The following is a 15,746-nucleotide window of genomic DNA, read 5'->3' on the forward strand; positions in this document are numbered from 1 at the left end:
TGTATTTTGGAAAAAATCAATATATCGGTATTTTATCAACAGACCTAATAGGCGGCACTGCTGTGGCGCGTTTCTTGAGTAACATGATTAATATTTTGCGTGTAGGGCTGTCTGAATCGTAGTGGCACATGACCATAAAAAATTTAAAAAGTGTCACGGCAGACTTTTGAGGAATCAATAATATAAACGTAGTCTTTATTCCGCATTAGTCGACTTATGTATTAATTTGCGAACATCACAGACCTAACGCGAACCTGACAATCAGGGTCCTATCTATAAAGTTGTAAGCTAGCTGCCTATACAGCCCGCAAGTCGAAACGAAGACGAAAAACACACTCTGCAAGAGGAAACAGCAGCTTGTCTAAGAAAGAGATTGCATAAGAGACACTACGTGAATGATGTTCGGGTGTGTGGGACCAAAACAGTCGGAGTGACAGCGCAGACGAAGATGGGCGGCGCGAATAGCTATAGGCTGGTTTGCCCACCGAGACAGTGTAGCGGAAATATCGAATAATTTTAGGTGGCGTACACTCATAGAAAAACGCCTACATGTCGCGAAAACTTGCTTCGAAAACTTCAAGAAGCGTATTTGAAGACATAAACTACGAATATTCTACAGCCTTTCAACTACAAGGTATCCCAGGAGGAATGGTCACTATTTAGGTATACGACAAGAACGATTGAAGCAAAAACGTCTTGTAAATGTGAGTTCTAAAATGCATAGCGTAAGAGTTATGAGCATTTGTGCGTCTTCAGTACTGTGAAACAAATCTCTTCTACTGTAAGATCCTTGCTTTCCATGGTTTGGGAGGTGGTAGTATTGGCCAAAACAAAACAAAAAACAAAAATTTCCAAGTACACATGGGCTTTGAAATGCATACGTTAAGAGCTACGAGTACTTGTTCTACTTCGATACCATCCCTTCTACAGCTTCAGTCTGGATCCGCGCGACCGCTACGGTCGCAGGTTCGAATCCTGCCTCGGGCATGGATGTGTGTGATGTTCTTCGGTTGGTTAGGTTTAAGTAGTTCTAAATTCTAGGGGACTGATGACCTCACATGTTAAGTCCCATAGTGCTCAGAGCCACTTGAACCAATTCTCCTACAGCAAGCTCTTTGCTTTCCATACTTCGAGAGATGGTACTATAGACCAAAAAATAAATAAATGTCCTGCAAACATGGGCTCTAAAGTGCGTACGTTAAGAGCTATCAGGACGTCTTCAGTAGAAGAGATGATGAACACATGCTCATAGCTCTTAACATACGCGCCGGCCGGACTGGCCGAGCGGTTCTAGGCGCTACAGTCTGGAGCCGCGCGACCGCTACGGTCGCAGGTTCGAATCCTGCCTCGGGTATGGATGTGTGTGATGTCCTTAGGTTAGTTAGGTTTAAGTAGTTCTAATTTCTAGAGGACTGATGACATCAGCAGTTGAGTCCCATAGTGCTCAGACCGATTTGAACCAGTTGAATCTTAACATACGCACTTTAGACCCCGTGTTTACTGGGCATTTATTTATTTTTTGGTGCTTACTACCGTGTCTCAAAATATGGAAAGCAAAGAGGTTGCTGTAGAAGAGATTTGTTTCACAGTATCGAAGATGAACAAGTACTCGTAGCTCTTAAGGTATGCATTTTAGAGGCCATGTTTACCAGATTTTTTAACTTAGAATGATGGTTCCTATCATATACCTAAATAATGACCATTACTCCTGGGACACCCCATATTTCCCGTGTAACAAGAAAAGATAAAAACCATTCGAATATCAGCTCGCTCTGAGTTGTACAAACAGTAATTCTTCACTCTTTTCGTGGAAGGAAGGGGATGAGACTTTAATGTAAGGTACAACAAAACTTAGCCTCTGCCTTGTACTTCACAGTTTTTTGAAGAGGACAAATATCGATGTAGAACCAGTATTTAGTCACTTTATGTAATAGTGAAATATGGAGATGAGTTGAACGACATTGACAACATGCATTTTTGGGTGATTCGCGTTGACAGCGAAAACATCTACTTGATGTATTTCTAATGTAAACGGTCTGGTCTAAGTTACCCTCTAACTTTCCGAAAAAGCATTCGTTGGAAAAGAAACGACATACTAAATGGTATTTTCAAGAAATTAATAAAATTACTTAGAAACGGAACCAATAAGAAATCAAGAATTACAAACGGCAACTACTCGTATTTTACAGCTAAAACAAGGAACTTACGATTCGAGGTCAAGAGGGCACAAATCTGAAACACATCCTGCTCAATCCGGAACGCGGAATCAGTCGCACGCGTCGGCTCGCTCAGCCGTATTGAAACTACCGTCAGCCAGAGTGTGGGTACTGGCGGCGGCCCGTCCGGGTTTAATTTCCGACTGCAGGGTATTGCACCATACGGCGGACCCCTGGCTGCTATCAGCGGCGCCGGAAACCCACAAGCGAGATAACCGCTCTACTGTGTGCCGCGCCATCTCACCATCAGGTGGAAGGGCAGTGCCCCAGCCAGCCAGCCGAGGGGTCAACGCAAAACGGGGCCACGTACACGCTGAAGCCGAAACTTCCCGACAGCGGCCTAGCTGCTCGTGGACAAATCCATCCAAATGACCGGTCTGTGCAAAGAAGTGGATCAACCATTTTGCTAACCTTCCCGACTTGTCACAGGCTTACGTATGTGACAGTCTTTTCGTATGCTTACTATAACCCTCAGCTGGAGATCTAGTCCGACTAGCCAACCACATTGCACCAGTGCCCACTGCGACACTTACGAGGGTCACTCCAAAAGAAATGCAGACTATTTTTGTAAAAATATATTTTTCATTCTGCATGTGTGGAAGTTTTACAGTGTGTAGATACATCCTTCCCGCTTGTTTTCAAACTTTGTTCAACCTGTGACTGGCGCCGTCACAGCATGTCTTCAAGATGGCTGCTACACTTGACATTCGTCAGAAGCAACGTGCTGTCATAGAATTCCTGTGCTTTGAAAACGAGACAGTGGGAAACATCCACAAGAGGTTGAAAAAGGTGTATGGAGATGCTGCTGTCGATAGCAGTACAGTTAGTCGGTGAGCAAGCACGTTACGTGACGAAAGCGGGCACGGCAATATTGAGGATTGTCCTCGCAGCGGCAGGCCTCGTACTGCACACACTCCAGACAGTGTGAAGAGAGTTAACGAATTGATGAGTGCTGACAGACGCTTCACAGTGAACGAATTGTCACGCTACCTTGGGATGGGGGAAGGAAGTGGTTGCAGAATACTAAAAGTGTTGGTGTTGAAAAAGGTTTGTGCCAGGTGGGTCCCAGGTTGTTGACAGTGACTCACAAAGAAAAAAGAAAAATCGGTATGCATCGAACTTTTGGAACAGTACGAGAATGGTAGAGATGAATTTCTTGGAAGAATTGTGACAGGTGATGAAACACGGCTCCATCATTTTTCACCAGAGACGAAGAGGAAATCAATGGAGTGGCATCATGCAAATTCACTCAAGAAAAAAAATTCAAAACCACACTTTCTGCTGGAAAAGTTATGGCTGCGGTGTTTTTCGATTCCGAAGGACTCTTGCTTCTGGACATCATGCCAAGTGGAACCACCATAAATTCTGATGCATATGTGACGACACTGAAAAAACTTCAAGCTCGACTGAGTCGTGTTCGACCACATCGGCAAAAGCAGGATGTTTTGCTGTTGCACGACAATCCACGGCCACGCGTCAGTCAAAAAACCATCGAAGCGATCACAAAACTCGGATGGACAACACTGAAACACCGGCCTAACAATCCTGACCTGGCTCCATGTGACTCTCACCTCTTTGGGAAACTGAAAGACTCTCTTCGTGGAACAAGGTTTGAAGATGATGACTCCCTTGTGAACGCTGTCAAACAGTGGCTCCAACAGGTTGGTCCAGAATTTTACTGTGCGGGTATACAGGCGCTGGTTCCAAGGATGGCGTAAGGCAGTTGAGAGGGATGTAAATTATGTGGAGAAATGAAAATATTGTTCCTAAAGGATGTATCTACACACTGTAAAACTTTCAAACACGTAGAATAAAAGATGGATTTAAAAAAAAAAGGTGTGCATTTCTTTTGGAGTGACCCTCGTAATTCCGCCTGGAGGCACTGCGGGAACGTGACGAGGCAAGGAAAGTATTACACGAATGGGGATATTATTCTAATGACAATACGACCTTATACTTTCCCAAAACAGCTACGACACTTAACAGCTGTAATACCGGTGATTCCTCGATCTACGTTCTTGTTGTGTTTGACCTGCATCCTTTGATACTGAAGCCCTTTCTGTGTTTCCCCTATACCCTCTAACCTAAAAGTATCGCCCAGCCCACGCCAAATTCGCCCAAACGGGAAAATGAACTGACACAAACGATTTCTATATGGCTCAAATGGCTCTGAGCACTATGGGACTCAACATCTTAGGTCATAAGTCCCCTAGAACTTAGAACTACTTAAACCTAACTAACCTAAGGACATCACACACACCCATGCCCGAGGCAGGATTCGAACCTGCGACCGCAGCAGTCCCGCGGTTCCGGACTGCAGCGCCAGAACCGCTAGACCACCGCGGCCGGCAAACGATTTCTATAAAAGGCAAGTTTGTTATGGCGCGAAGCCTGGGAGCGAGCACCTCGGAAGCGACCAAGCTGGTGCGCTGTTCGTGTACTGCTGTCATGAGCGTCTACGGAAAGTGGTTCAGGGACGGTGAAACCAGGAGTAGGCTACTAAGTGTTGGACGTCCACGCGTCGCCACAGATCCTGGAGGTCGGAAGCTTGCTCGCTTTGTAAAGTAGGGTAGGCGTCTACCTGTTGCTGAGCTGACGATAGAGTACAACGCTGGTGCCGGCGCAAGTGTTTCGGAGCACGTCTTTGAGCGCACAGAGTTGAACGTGGGGCTCCGCAGCAGACGAGCCTTACGCGTTCCCGCGTTGACCCAACAACATCGTCATTTAAGACTGCAGTGCGCTAGAGATCGCCGAGACTAGACTTTGAGTCAAAGGAAACGTGTCGTCTGGTCTGATGGATCATATTTGTTGTTACAGTTCGTCGATGGTCCTGTCCGGATAAGCCGCCATCTGGGCGAACAGCTGCTCGAAACATGTACTGGGCCACGGACGCAGGCCGGCAAGGCAGTGATCTGCGCTGGGGGACAGTCATTTGTACTTCCTTGGCACAATCGAAAGCATCGTGACAGCTGTGGGCTGCGCAAACGTTACTGAGGACCGCCTGCATCCCTTCGTGCTCTCTGATTTCTCCGACGGGCTACCGTCTGTGTCACAAGACCAGGATCGTGCTATAGTAGTTTGAGGAGCGCGACAGTGGACGCACGTTGAGGTTTCGACCACCAAGTTTGCCTGATCTGAACATGCTGGAGAGATTCCGGGACACTATCGCGAGTCAGCCCTGCACCCGCAAACCACCAGCCCATAAACTTGGGAACTGTGGGATCTGTTCGTAGACATCTGGTACCACATATGTACCTTCGGGAAACCATTGAGGACTTGTCGAACCGATGCCACGCAGGATCACTGCTGTATTGCGTCCTAAAGGCGAAGCAGCAGCTTATTAAATAGGCGGTCATAATGTTTGGTCTGATCAGTGTATGGTTCAAATCGTTCAAATGGCTCTGAGCACTATGGGAGGTCATCAGTCCCCTAGAACTCAGAGCTACTTAAACCTAACTAACCTAAGGACATCACACACATCATTGCCCGAGGCAGGATTCGAACCTGCGACCGTAGCGGTCGCGCGGTTCCAGGCTGTAGCGCCTAAAACTGCTCGGCCACTACGGCCGGCTCAGTGTACGGATTAAATCAAACGAAACATTTTCTGGTCACTTCTTTTTCTAATGATTATAAAGAATCCGCAAATAGAAACCGGGTGTTGACCGAGGTTTCGGCGCGAACAACCACGCTTTTTTCGCAACAAACTAAAACTACAAACTGCCTAAAGAGGCATGGTCCAACATTAATACAGAACGCCCAAAAGTGTAAGAGCCCCGGCCCACCAAACGTTGGCTGGGGTGAGGAAGCACGCTTCTCACGTTTGAGCCAAGTACAGCTATTGACATGGTACACACATACCGTTTATTTTACATTTTATGCGAGTCTTTTGCACTTTTGGGCGTTCTGTATTAATGCTGGACCATGCCTCTTTAGGCAGTTTGTAGTTTTAGTTTGTTCCGAAGAAGGCGTGGTTATCCGAGCCGAAACCTAGGTCAACATCCGGTTTCTATTTGCAGTCGAGGCAGATTCTTTATAATCATTAAATTATTCACGATTGCTGAAGAGCTGCAATGTTAAAAGTTCTCAACTTCTTTTTCTGGTCGGGTCTGTTTCCTTTAAGAACATCGAATTAAGTGATTAATCTTTCACTTATTTTGGCGTTCTAGTGACATGTTGTATATATACACTCATGCTCATAAATTAAGGATAATACTGACACATGGTGAAGCAACGCTCTGGTGGACGGTTTGCGGGTTTAATCACCTCGGGGTATGACCATGGGGTGCATTTGACTTGCGGTCGTCGCACAGTGGCGCTGGCAGCAGTCCACATACGCTGAGGTGTGTTGTTCCATGTCAGAGTACAGTGCAGCGTGTAGGTGTGCAGACGTTTTCAGACGTGCTAATGGTGACTGTGTGTTGAAAAAGGCTCAAAGAACACATATTCATGACGTTATGAGGGGTAGAATACTAGGGCGATTGGAGGCTGGTCCAGTGTCCACAGTGTACAACACAGAAAGAAGACCGACATCTCACCATCATTACCCGCAGACGGCCAAGGAGTACTGCAGGTAGCCTTGCTCGGGACGTTACCTCAGCCACTTGAACAGTTGTCTCCAGACACACAGTCTACAGGCGACTGAACAGACATGGTTTATTCACCCAGAGACCTGCAAGGTGCATTCCACTGACACCTGGTCACAGGAGATCCCGCAAAGCCTGGTGTCAAGATCACAGTACATGGTCATTGGAACAGTGGTCCCAGGTTATGTTCACGGACGAGTCCAAGTATAGTCTAAACAGTGATTCTCGCCGGGTTTTCATCTGGCGTGAACGAGGAACCAGAAACCAACCCCTCAATGTCCTTCAAAGGGACCTGTATGGAGGTGGGATTATGATTGGTGCACGTACACCCCTGCATGTCTTTGACAGAGGAACTGTAACAGGTCAGGTGTATCGTGACGTCATTTAGCACCAGAATGACGCCTTTTCAGGGTAGCAGTGGGTCCCACCTTCCTCCTGATGGATGATAACACATGGCCCCACCGAGCTGCCATCGTGGAGGAGTACCCTGAAACAGAAGATATCAGGCGAATGGAGTGGCCTGCTTGTTCTCCAGACGTAAACCCCATCGAGCACGTCTGGGATGCTCTCGGTCGACATATCTCAGCACGTCTTCTAACCCCTACGACACTTCAGGAGCTCCGACAGGCGCCGGTGCAAGAATGGGAGGCTATACACCAGCAGCTGCTCGACCACCTGATCCGGAGTATGCCAACCCGTTGCGCGGCCTGTGTACGTGTGCATGGTGAACATGACCCATATTGATGTCGGGGTACATGTGCAGGAAACAGTGGCGTTTTGTAGCACATGTGTTTCGGGACGGTTTTCTCAACTTATCACCAATACCGTGGACTTACAGATCTGTGTCGCGTGTGTTCCCTATGTGCCTATGCTATTTGCGTCAGTTTTGTGTACTGCCACGTTGTGTGGCATCACAATCTGCAGTTATCCTTAATTAATGAAAATGAGTGTATATATTGTCTGTGTGTGCTGTAATTGTAAATGAATGATCTGTGTGTAGTGTAATCATAACGTGTTGTATGAAACTGTCTTTTAAACAGATAACGGTTAATTATTTTTATCACAGATCACCTTACAATCTTTTAAACTGTAAACTGTAAAAATGTTAACACAGACATTTACACCCAACACTTCGGTGAGCTAAATAATTGATTATAAATGTTTCCTTTTATTGAAGTTACATTATCGTGCAGATACGTTATTGCACACCGAAGCAAAAACAACATATGAACATATCTCTTTTCAGAATGAAATTTTCACTCTGCAGTGGAGTGTACGCTGATATAAAAGTTAACAGATCAAAACTGTGTGCTGAACCGAGACTTGAACCCGAGAACTTTGCCTTTCGTAGGCAACTGCTCTACCAACTTTTTTTTTCTTATTGTTTGTTGTTGATCGTTGCAACGACCAAACACAACTTGAACGGACCTTTAACAGAAAATGGCATGCTCAAGCGCCGAGAGTTTGTATGAAACATATTTTACCAATCCGTAAACTTAATTGATCTCTATTTAATATTCATTGCTATAATTCATTGTATTGTCTCGATCCAGATACGAATGAGCTTAAATTGAATTGGCGACTTCATGTCTGGACGCATTATTACACTACTGGCCATTAAAATTGCTACACCACGAAGATGACGTGCTACAGACGCGAAATTCAATCGACAGGAAGAAGATGCTGTGATATGCAAATGATTAGCTTTTCAGAGCATTCACACAAGGTTGGCGCCGGTGGCGACACCTACAACGTGCTGACATGAGGAAAGTTTACAAACGATTTCTCATACACAAGCAGCAGTTGACCAGAGTTGCCTGGTGAAACGTTGCTGTGATGCCTCGCGTAAGGAGGAGAAATGTGTACAATCACGTTTCCGACTTTGATAAAGGTCGGATTGTATCCTTTCGAGATTGTGGTTTATCGTATCGCGACATTGCTGCTCGCGTTGGTCGAGATCCAATGACTGTTAGCAGAATATGGAATCGGTGGGTTCAGGAGGGTAATACGGAACGCCGGGCTGGATCCCAACAGCCTCGTATCACTAGCAGTCGAGATGACAGGCATCTTATACTCATGGCTGTAACGGATCCTGCAGCCACGTCTCGATCCCTGACTCAACAGATGGGGACGTTTGCAAGACAACGACCATCTGCACGAACAGTTCGACGACGTTTGCAGCAGCATGGACTACCAGCTCGGAGACCATGGCTGCGGTTACCCTTGACGCTGCATCACAGACAGGAGCGTCTGTGATGGTGTACTCAACGACGAACCTGGGTGCACGAATCGCAAAACGTCATTTTTTCGGATGAATTCGGGTTCTGTTTACAGCATCGTGATGGTCGCTTCCGTGTTTGGCGACATCGCGGTGAACGCACATTGGAAGCGTGTATTCCTTATCGCCATACTGGCGTGTCACCCGGCGTGATGGTATGGGGTGCCATTGTTTACACGTCTCGCTCACCTGTTGATCGCATTGACGGCACTTTGAACAGTGGACGTTACATTTCAGATGTGTTACGACCCGTGGCTCTACCCTTCCTTCGATCCCTGCGAAACCCTACATTTCAGCAGGATAATGCATGACCGCATGTTGCAGGTCCTGTATGGGCCTTTCTGGATACAGAAAATGTTCGACTGCTGTCCCTGCTAGCACATTCTCCATATCTCTCACCAATTGAAAACGTCTGGTCAATGGTGACCGAGCAACTGGCTCGTCACAATACGCCAGTCACTACTCTTGATGAACTGTGGTATCGTGTTGTTGCTGCATGGGCAGCTGTACCTGTACACGCCATTCAGGCTTGTAACCTCCCCACAGAAAAATTAAAATTGAATAAATATTATTTGGTTAATGATTCTAATTTTTGTGTAACCTCACAACAAAATTGGTTCCCATTTATAACCTCCCTACAGGAATTCATTCACATTTAACCTCCACACAAAATTTGTTTCCCATTTAATGTATCCACAAAATTCTTTTCTCATTTAATGTAAGCTCGAAACAGAAAAATTCGTAAACCTCGTAATAACAAATAAATTCAGTAACCTGGTAAATTTTGGTCGACAGCAGTGCTGCGTCATGGCCCTGTAAGATCATTCTGAATAAAAAAGCAAAAATTCTTACCTCAATAAAGTCGCCAAATATCTGCTCTTACGATAATTTTTTTTTTTTTGGCACAGCTCTGTGCAATGCTGGCCGATAGATTTGTCATTTATGAAAGGAAGCAACTGATTTTTCTTTTGCAACAATCGGAATGATCATGGATTGGAGAAATTAGTAAATTCTTTAAATTGAAATGAATGCTTGAAAAAAATTACTTTATATGACAAAGATTATTATTAGGACATTTTTAAAAGATTTACATGGGAGTTCACATAACATTACTAGATATGTGCGAGGCTGCTTTTACCTTTTACTATAACGCTCAGGCTCCGCCATCGGTGCACCACGACCGGCCCAGCCAACACGATACACCAGACTACCCGCTAGCAACAACTTACTGCTACACAGTTCCTTCTGCATACAACACTGCTCTTTGGTCTCAGATTCTCTTATAGCTTACATATCGCAGGCAGCGCGTGAGCAATCCATCGAAATTACATCTGCTCGAGTGCGCTAGCAACAAATTCCTTAATCATGGACTTCTTACATAACCCTCCACTGGGGGGGGGGGGGGGGGGGCAAAAATTTGGCAGCGATGGTGAGTCAATTGGACCTGCCATGAGCAACAAATTTTTCTATAATCTACTTAATTAACTAAGTCTACAGTCACAAAGTATATACACTATTGAAAAGTGCAGAACGTATTAAGAAAGACAAAATGTATGGGCAATGAATACAAAATATATTAACAAATGACATAAAGTGCACACGCGCTGTAAAAGTCTTAAGCATTTTTGCATAACATATCATGGAGTGAAATAAAGTGCACACGCACTGTAGAAGTCTTTAGCGTTTTAGGACAACTGATCTTGCTAACAAATGAAATGAAGTGCACACGCATTGTATATGTCTTTATCATTTTACAAGAATTTAAACGCACTGTATAAGTCTTTACCATTTTACAAGAACTAGGAAAGGAATGGGAAGGATTGCATCATGGTTGTAGCACAGTAGGTTGCACGTAGCTGCACTGAAAGTCCATATCTTTCTACAGAAGCACAACACCAAGTGAGACAATCTGAAGTTCTCTTCCCTGAAGTATTAATCAGTGTAGCCAAGACACTGAAATGTCGTATTAATATTCAATGTTATCATTTTGGTAGTACATTAGGTACACCAAACAGTGGGACCATAATAACATCTCCATTGTTCAAGGTGGTGGACAGCGTGATGTGTCAACACCACACTCTTTCATCAACGTAGAATTAGTGCAAAAACCAAATATGGTGCTCCATGATCATAAGGATGGACAGGACAAACGGATATTGCAGTAATTTCTGGTAATTAGGTCAGAAGGTGAAGGACATTAAGTCTTATGCTAGTCATCATTGAGAATTACACTAGTCTATCAACCGATTTGAGTAATTGGTGGCACTCATCGCCTAGTTACTAAACATTTCTGTACTATGTATGAAGTATTACAGAATAATGTTCATAAGTCATCTGATTACAGTGAACATTGGCACTCATTGGCCAGTTACAAACCATTTTTATGCATTATTCAAAACAGGAGCTAATGAGTGTAGCATCAAGCTACTGGTATTCATATATAATAGCATGTAAGTGACATAAGACAAATTTAAAATATAAGAAACAGTGGCATTCATTGCCCAGTTACTAAACATATAGCAAGTATTGAATATTACAAAACATTTTTCATCATTCAAGTGACATACGACATATTTAAAATACTTATTGGCACTCATTGGCCAGCTACAAACCATCAGAAGTTATCATTCAAAATGAGAGTTAATTATTAGCACAGCATTTATAGAGTATAACAAAAATATTATTTACAGAAATTATTGGCATAGCATGTATGCATTATTACAAAATATCATTCACTATTACTCAGAACTCATCATTCGAGTGACATATGACATATTTAAAATGTAACACACTGTAACTATTACTCAAGGTCTGTGATTAGAAAACATCATTCAGTATTACTCAGAACTCTCTTAAACTGGTAGCATTATTTGGGACTGGTAATACATTTTTTTTGTGCTAGCAATGCATTCCGTTGGGATCGATAATTAATTGCTGGGGCATAAGAATATTTGCTTTTTACTTATTGCTGCAAATGAGGATAGGTAACGTCATTCGTCATGATTCAGCTGTAGCAAGGTTATGAAACAAGTAGAGTATATGTGATCACATTCATGAATGACACACACAAATGGGTAAAAAAAATGCAAGTACTAGAACAGGTTTAATAACTAACTGCTTATAGCACATTAATTCCATGAACAGCTTCTCCTAGAAAAAATACAAAATGGATTATTAAGCTGAAAGAAGAAACGCATATTATGCTGAAAAGTAGTGAACTTCGAATTAACAGGTAATGAAACGTGTACTCAATATGTATGTACTCTAGCTGTCCTTTCCAGAACATTCAGCCATTATACCATGCGACATAAGACATACTGTCAAAACGAACTGCAACAAATACTAAAATAACTACATAACATTTCTTAACTAACAGTAAATATGTAAACTTCATCATTATTCTCATCTGCAAAGAAAAAATTAAAAGTGGTGCGTTAAGTGGTCATGTAAAATTTATCACTATCATCACCTGCAAACAAAAACTTCATTATTCATATCACCATAACTTCATTACTATCATCACCTGCAAAGAAAAACTTCATTATTCATATTACCATATTCTTCATATAACTATTCATCGTCATTCATTATCATCTGCAAAAAGACACTTCATTATTCATTATTCATATCACCATTTACTTCATACAACTATTCATAGTATAGAGTTTCTTATTTCTAGCATATTTCATCACTAAAACTAAGATGTGTAGTTCTTGTCTGACAGCCTGCATCAATCGCCTCGTATTCTGAAAGAAAAAAAAATTAGTTAAGACTGCTATCATACGATGTGTATAGTATATTCTTGTTAATGCTTGTTAATTCTGATCCATTTACTCTTCACCACTAGGTATTCCATTTTCTTTCGTTCATTCCGAAGGTCAAATTCCCATTTCATAGTAATCCACTGTGGTTTGTTTAATTTATTTCTTTTGCACGTTATTGCTTTCTGAAAATGATTAATAAGGATTAATATCTTCCATTTAAATCACATACCCATTAAATAAAAACTTGTTTCTAGTGATATAATTAAGCATACAGCATAGCATGACAGAAAACGTATTATGTCAAAAACATAGACAGTGTTCAGGTGCAAAGATGTACACAGAGTATCATAACGTAGTAGCAAAAAAAAAAAAAAAATGTAAAATAGTCACGCTGTTGAGATATCATAAGGCAAAATGTCAAAGTCAACTGGTGTTTGTTATATCTTAAACATTTCATAGTGCATACAAACAAACAGGAAAACAATCATACATACATGAAAAATGGAAAATGTGCACGGTCTGATATATAATGACAAGAAATGACTTTCTTTATGTTCAGCTGTATGTTGTGTAGTTGATAGAGGCAAGAATTAAAGACTTTAATGGAGAAAGAATTTGATAAAATTAATATGTCACTAGATAGAATTGCATAATTGGTCATAAAATATGTAAGTGTATCTGGAAAAATGTGCACGGTCTGATGTGTAACGACAAGAAAAGCGACCTGCTAACCTTACCTTGCCGGGCACTTGCCAAGAAAAAATACGATAATCATCAGTAAGTAATCACATAAATACACTCCTGGAAATGGAAAAAAGAACACATTGACACCGGTGTGTCAGACCCACCATACTTGCTCCGGACACTGCGAGAGGGCTGTACAAGCAATGATCACACGCACGGCACAGCGGACACACCAGGAACCGCGGTGTTGGCCGTCGAATGGCGCTAGCTGCGCAGCATTTGTGCACCGCCGCCGTCAGTGTCAGCCAGTTTGCCGTGGCATACGGAGCTCCATCGCAGTCTTTAACACTGGTAGCATGCCGCGACAGCGTGGACGTGAACCGTATGTGCAGTTGACGGACTTTGAGCGAGGGCGTATAGTGGGCATGCGGGAGGCCGGGTGGGCGTACCGCCGAATTGCTCAACACGTGGGGCGCGAGGTCTCCACAGTACATCGATGTTGTCGCCAGTGGTCGGCGGAAGGTGCACGTGCCCGTCGACCTGGGACCGGACCGCAGCGACGCACGGATGCACGCCAAGACCGTAGGATCCTACGCAGTGCCGTAGGGGACCGCACCGCCACTTCCCAGCAAATTAGGGACACTGTTGCTCCTGGGGTATCGGCGAGGACCATTCGCAACCGTCTCCATGAAGCTGGGCTACGGTCCCGCACACCGTTAGGCCGTCTTCCGCTCACGCCCCAACATCGTGCAGCCCGCCTCCAGTGGTGTCGCGACAGGCGTGAATGGAGGGACGAATGGAGACGTGTCGTCTTCAGCGATGGGAGTCGCTTCTGCCTTGGTGCCAATGATGGTCGTATGCGTGTTTGGCGCCGTGCAGGTGAGCGCCACAATCAGGACTGCATACAACCGAGGCACACAGGGCCAACACCCGGCATCATGGTGTGGGGAGCGATCTCCTTCACTGGCCGTACACCACTGGTGATCGTCGAGGGGACACTGAATAGTGCACGGTACATCCAAACCGTCATCGAACCCATCGTTCTACCATTCCTAGACCGGCAAGGGAACTTGCTGTTCCAACAGGACAATGCACGTCCGCATGTATCCCGTGCCACCCAACGTGCTCTAGAAGGTGTAAGTCAACTACCCTGGCCAGCAAGATCTCCGGATCTGTCCCCCATTGAGCATGTTTGGGACTGGATGAAGCGTCGTCTCACGCGGTCTGCACGTCCAGCACGAACGTTGGTCCAACTGAGGCGCCAGGTGGAAATGGCATGGCAAGCCGTTCCACAGGACTACATCCAGCATCTCTACGATCGTCTCCATGGGAGAATAGCAGCCTGCATTGCTGCGAAAGGTGGATATACACTGTACTAGTGCCGACATTGTGCATGCTCTGTTGCCTGTGTCTATGTGCCTGTGGTTCTGTCAGTGTGATCATGTGATGTATCTGACCCCAGGAATGTGTCAATAAAGTTTCCCCTTCCTGGGACAATGAATTCACGGTGTTCTTATTTCAATTTCCAGGAGTGTATAATTGCATCATTGGTCATATAAAAACCAGCAAATGGCAGTACAGTGTGATAAATCTGATAAATCATAAAGTATGTTCATTCAATAAAGGGTTTAATATTGGAGACATGGTGATTGCCTTTTTTTTTTTTTTTTTTTTTTTTTTTTTTTTTTTTTTTTTTTGTTCTCAAAGTTTCGACGTGTACTACATCGGGGTGAGGAATGCTGCTAATTCGATATGGACCTGCGTATAGAAGCTCAAATTTACTGCATCTATTCTTTCCTCTGTTGGATAGATAGTGTGTACGTACTAATATCTTCTGTCCAATGTGAAAGTCACGGCGTGTACAAATCTGTTTTTGCTGTCTTCTCCGGCGCTCTACGGCACGTTTGATGTTGTTCAGCGCATGTCAATTATTTCATGGTGTCGTAGTCGACGAGATGAAGGAAAGGATACTAATTCTTTAATTTTGTTAGGTGGTTCGACATTTTTCAGTATAACAGTCGGAGATAGCATAGTAGATTCATTTGGTATCGAGTTAATTACATCCTGGAATGACAGTATGTGTGTATCCCAATCAATATGTTTTTATGGCAGTATATTCTACATAGTTTACCAATTTCTTTCATTAGTCGTTCACAAGGGTTCGAAGAAGCATGGTACCTGGATATATAGATCGGAGAAATGTTTCTAGCTCGTAACATAC

The 15,746-nt window shown here is 43.8% G+C and overlaps 1 protein-coding gene across 1 annotated transcript in view; it reads right to left on the reverse strand.

Annotated features, from left to right (window-relative positions):
• Positions 1-2,347, reverse strand: part of LOC126236062 (uncharacterized) — a 512,087-nt gene extending 509,740 nt beyond the window's left edge. Inside the window, exon 1 of the mRNA XM_049945110.1 lies at positions 2,208-2,347. The gene's annotated coding sequence lies outside the window, so the exon portion shown is untranslated. The remainder of the gene's footprint in view (positions 1-2,207) is intronic.
• Between the last annotated feature and the right edge of the window lie 13,399 nt (positions 2,348-15,746).

The sequence above is a fragment of the Schistocerca nitens genome, chromosome 2 (assembly GCF_023898315.1).
Source record: "Schistocerca nitens isolate TAMUIC-IGC-003100 chromosome 2, iqSchNite1.1, whole genome shotgun sequence".
Lineage (NCBI taxonomy): Eukaryota > Metazoa > Arthropoda > Insecta > Orthoptera > Acrididae > Schistocerca > Schistocerca nitens.